We start from the raw sequence: 5456 nt of genomic DNA, 5'->3' as shown, positions 1-5456 counted from the left end.
TAATTAATGTTTAGGGAGTATACCTATAGTAGGGTGATATTTGATTGACAGAAAATATGGCAAGAAAGCAATAAATAGGTATAGACGGAAAGCTTAAATAGGGAAAACAGAATAGATTGTAAAAGCACCAGCTAGCATTGACAGAAAATATGACAAAGAAGGCAATTAATAGGTATAGATGATAAACTCAAATAGTGAAAACAGAATAGATTGTGAATGCACCAGCTAGCTAACCAAATAATATTCCTTCTTCCATATATGAATGCCGTCTCGCCTATTAAAAGTGAATCTCCTCATCCCAATGCTATTGCACTCATTCTAATTGAGCATTGACCATATCTTGAGGAATGGTTTTCTTCCCTACTCCTTCATTTTCTCTTTTTATTTTTATTTTTATTGTTGCAATATGCCCTCTTTGTGGTGCCATTGGAGATGATAGAAAGGTAAGTAATATCTGAATAGTATTATCCTTGCATTTTTATTACTAGTGAGCCTGTAAAATCTTATATGTTTATCTATTTTGATGGTTCTTATGTTGATCTTGGGTTGAAATTCTTCAAACCATTTTGATATGATGAATTACATACGAGTATTGATAGCAATATTATCATTAGACGATTGTTGGAACCTAATTACTTGAATATCACTATTAAGCACTAGTTGGATTAATTGATCGGTAATTGTCCATCTTATCTCGGTTAGCATAGAGATTATGCACTTAATGAATAAAATCGTATTCATAGCTCTATTATGTTGTTGATCATTATGTTTATATTATTGATACGTGCAGATCTATATTGTGTATATGGGTGCACTTCCTGAAGGAGAATATTTTCCTACATCTAACCACCTAAGCATGTTGGAAGAAGTTCTCGAGGATAGGTAATTGTTCATAATTTATCTAAAAGCTTTTCACAATCCATCATGCATGTTCAAGCACTACACTATTGATATTGGGTGGGTAGGTGATCTTTGTTCTTCATCTTGGGATGCTAAATCTTTGACGAGTTGATTATTATCGTATGAGAAAAATTATGTCTCTCCCTTGTACTTGTTCTCTATTTACTCTTATTCTCGTCTCAAATGTTTTTTCTCTAATTCTCCCCAAAATATGAACTATGACCCTCTTTTTCCCTTTATATTTTGGCCAAATTACCCTATTTGATTTATTATTTATTTTTCATTGTTTTTTTTTTGCACTTTCGCTCTTTTCATAGGAATCTATATGTGGATGTATATTTTTGTTTTTATTATTTTTTCTTCCTCTTTTATAGAAATGCTTTATTTTTATTTTGTTTTGTTTTTCTTTCTCCCTTCTTTAATAAGAATTCATTGAAGTGATTATATGTAAAAAAAAAAAAAAAAATATTTAAATTTAAAAAAGAATTAAAAAAAAAATCTTTCTCCCTCTTTTATCAAAATCCATAAAACTTGATTAGCTGTACTTTTTTATTTTCTACCACTTGTATAAGAATCCATCAAAGGAAAATAAAATAATATAAAAACACAGTTAATCACATATAATGGATTCTTATTAAAAAAAAAAAAGTGAGAAAAGGGGGGGGGGGGAATATCAACAATAGAAAATATGTGATGATTGATCAAAATCCCATCCATAGCCCTCCTCCTCAAAGTGCTTTTGTTTTCAACTATATTTATGTTGATTAACCTACTGCCATTCTCTAATATGTTGTCTTATTTATTTCATTTCATTTTAAAAAATATTTTGCCTCATATTTATTGATTCATTATTAAGTGCTTCATTTGAGGATACAATTATGTATATCCAATGCTTGTTACAGTAGCATTAACCTAAGTAGATTACAAAATTCTTACCAATATATTGACCTTTTTGTGTAGCTCAACACCAAGTAGTTTTGTGCGAAGCTATCATAGAAGTTTCAATGGGTTTGCAGCAAAGCTTAATGAACAAGAGAGTGAAAAGCTTGCCAGTTATTAACCAAAGAACTTTAATTTGTAAATTACGTTTTAGTTTTTGACAACATCATCATAACATATTTGTTATAATGCCAGGCAAAGAAGGTGTAATATCCGTTTTCCCCAGTCGAACTCTCCAATTACAAACAACTAGGTCTTGGGACTTCATTGGTTTGTCCACTACAGTGATAAGAAAACCTAAAGTTGAGAGTGATCTGATTATTGGCATTCTTGATGATGGAATATGGCCAGAGTCAGAAAGTTTTAGTGACAAAGGATTTAGCGCTCCTCCGATGAAATGGAAGGGAGCCTGTGAAGGTGGCTATAATTTTAGATGCAACAAGTAATCTCTTGATCTCATAGTTTGTTAATATTGAGTTGATTATATATAATATTGTATCCTTATATGTAGTAAAGAAAAACATCTATATTTTACTCCAACAATTTTCAATTAAATTTCTTCTAGCAAGATCATTGGTGCTCGATTTTATGCCAAGCAAAATAATTCAACAAGGGATTCAAATGGACATGGAACACATACTGCTTCCACAGCTGCTGGTAACTTAGTATATGATGTGGGATTTTATGGACTGGCACAAGGGAATGCAAGGGGAGGTGTACCGTCAGCAAGGATTGCAGCCTACAAAGTTTGTAAGTTGGGAGGTTGCTCTGAGAGTGATGTCTTGGCAGGTTTTGATGATGCCATTGCAGATGGAGTGGATATCATCTCCGTTTCATTAGGACAGGGTTCTTTTTCGGACTTAGATGCAGATGCTATTTCAATAGGGGCATTTCATGCCATGCAAAAAGGAATCCTCACATCACAGGCTGCGCAGGAAATGATGGTCCGATCAGAGCGAACTCATCGCAAGTGTTGCACCTTGGATACTATCTGTTGCAGCAAGCACTACAGACCGACACATAATTAATAAAGTTGTTCTTGGGAATGGAGAGGTCATCCAGGTAAGAAGTATTATGCAGTTCTAATCATCAATTTTCCTACTTAATTTTATCTTTTAGGGTTGGGAGGGTATGGATGTTATTGGCTTACTCAGGTACTAGCATCATCTGATCTGATCATTTGTCTCATAAATAGGAAATCATGCTATATAAGCCGAATGTGGCTTTTATTTTATTTTAAATGGTTTATTACACAACTAAGGAAATTTTCTGATTTATTTTAAGTATAATTTTGATCCACTCCTTGGAAGGGTCTCATAATGAGTACTCAACGAGTTATAGGATTCAGTCACTTATAATATTCTAATCTAATAGTACTCATTGGATTCATCCTAACTCGTGAGTTAGAATGTTACACGTGGATGAATTCTATAGCTCAACGGGCACGCCTTGGATATCTCCCCCAAGGATAGGAGCTAAAATACTAGAAGAAATTGCATGATTCGGATTCATAATTGTCGCATTCAAGTGTTATTTATTTATTTTTTTATTTTTTCTGTTGTCAGGGTAATGCAATTAATTCTTTTACTTCAAATGGAACAAATCGCCCTTTAATATATGGAAAAGATGCAATATCACCAACATGTGATGAAAAACATGCACGGTAATGAAGTTACTAACTGCTTGGATTACTTCTTCTTCTTCTTCTTCTTCTTTTTATTTATTTTATATTTATTTTTATTTATTTAACTCCACATCTAAGGGGACAATTGTGTCATAAAAGAACGAAAAGAAGGGAAGGAGTAGCTTGTGTGTAGAGCTTACCATACAAATTACATGCAAAGATTGCTTTCTTTTCTGTTTCAGACTTTGTTGGGGTGGTTGCTTAGCTAATGTGACCGGAAAGATCGTGCTATGCGATGAGTTCAGTCTGGGAGAAGAACCATTTCGAACTGGTGCTTCAGGGACAATACTACTAAGTGATGGAATAGATGACTACTCTTACACATTTCCTCTTTCTGCAACACATTTAATCCTCCAAAGGGGTGCTCTAGTCAAGGCTTACATGAACTCCACCCAGTAAGTTCAGAATAGTCAATGAGTTTGGATTAATGATCAATATTGCATATTCTGTGATGTTATGGGAACCTGTAGATCTATTAGGATAATTTTCTATGTACAATTAATTAAGGTTTTATACTTTTTAACCTATAGAAACCCCACTGCAAACATCTTGAAGAGTGAGGCAATACATGATTCTTTTGCACCAGTAATTGCTTCATTCTCTTCTCGTGGACCAAATGGCCTCACGCCATCTATTCTCAAGGTTTCTCTCTCTCTTGGTCACAATTGCTTCAATGAATTATTTAGTCTGTCTTTCACATCACAAGGTCTCCCTCTCTAATCTTAATTACAGCCAGATATAAGCGCCCCAGGGGTAGATATCTTGGCTGCATATTCATTGATTGCCTCACCATCGACCGTTGAAGATGATAAAAGGAGTGTGAAGTACGCTATATTATCTGGAACCTCCATGGCGTGCCCTCATGCTACTGGTGCTGCTGCTTATGTTAAATCTTTTCACCCTGATTGGTCGCCCTCCGCCATCAAATCTGCACTCATGACCACAGGTGATACCGTCATTCTATCTATATTAATTAATATGCTTGTAGTATTTGTTTATTAGCTCTAATCCAACTTTTCTTTCTCATAAAATTTCTATAGCTTTGCCGATGAATGCCACCAAGAACCCTGATGCTGAGTTTGCATATGGGGCTGGGAATATAGATCCAATGAAAGCTATAAATCCTGGTCTGATATATGAAATCTTAGAAGATGATTACATCAAATTCCTCTGCAATATAGGCTGGGATATCAAGAGGGTAAGACTTTTATCAGGGAACAACAACACTACCTGTCAAGCAGTAGGAACTAATGGAACGGAGCTGGATCTCAATTATCCAAAGAATGATGACAGCTTTTCTTCAACAAGATGAGCCTTTTGTTCGTAAATTTACAAGGACAGTAAAGAATGTTGGCTCAGCAAACTCCACATACAGCACATCCATCACTTCCCATTCTATATTTAATGTCACAGTTAATCCTACTATTTTGCATTTCGAGTCCTTGAATCAAAGTTAAATCATTTATCGTCACCGGATCTGGGACCAAATTCCCTGCATCTTCTGCTGCGTTTGCTTCACTTGAGTGGTTGGATGGCACTCATACTATTAGAAGTCCGATTGTTGTTCACTCAATTAACAGCTTCTAACTTCATATTCATGTAAGAAACATATGTTTTGCTAATATTTTAATGATTTTCGGGTGTCAGTGGTTCCTATTTCTGAGTTTTTTTTTTTTATTTAAAAAATTGTTTTCTCTAATCTATCTAATGGTGCATGATAGATGGTTGAATTATTCATGGGGATTTATCATATTCTGTATGAAATCTATTGTCAAACACCAAATCCTACTACTTTCTTTGGTTGCATTCAATGCTACAAACAAAAAGATAATCAGTTACTTATATCAACATAGTATATAGAGGCATCACTTTGTCTTTCGCCTCAATATAACTAGATAAAACTAGAGATTTGAAAGAAAGTTTCTCAAGATGA

General features: G+C 34.3%; 1 pseudogene; it reads left to right on the top strand.

The window, feature by feature from the left end:
* The first annotated feature begins 347 nt into the window (after positions 1 to 347).
* LOC149022656 (subtilisin-like protease SBT4.3) lies at positions 348 to 5110 on the top strand (annotated as a pseudogene).
* The last annotated feature ends 346 nt before the right edge of the window (positions 5111 to 5456 follow it).

Source organism: Hakea prostrata, chromosome 3 (assembly GCF_041222555.1).
Source record: "Hakea prostrata isolate BN-2017 chromosome 3, UWA_Hpros_2, whole genome shotgun sequence".
Lineage (NCBI taxonomy): Eukaryota > Viridiplantae > Streptophyta > Magnoliopsida > Proteales > Proteaceae > Hakea > Hakea prostrata.
This window is presented reverse-complemented; position numbering and strand designations above follow the sequence as displayed.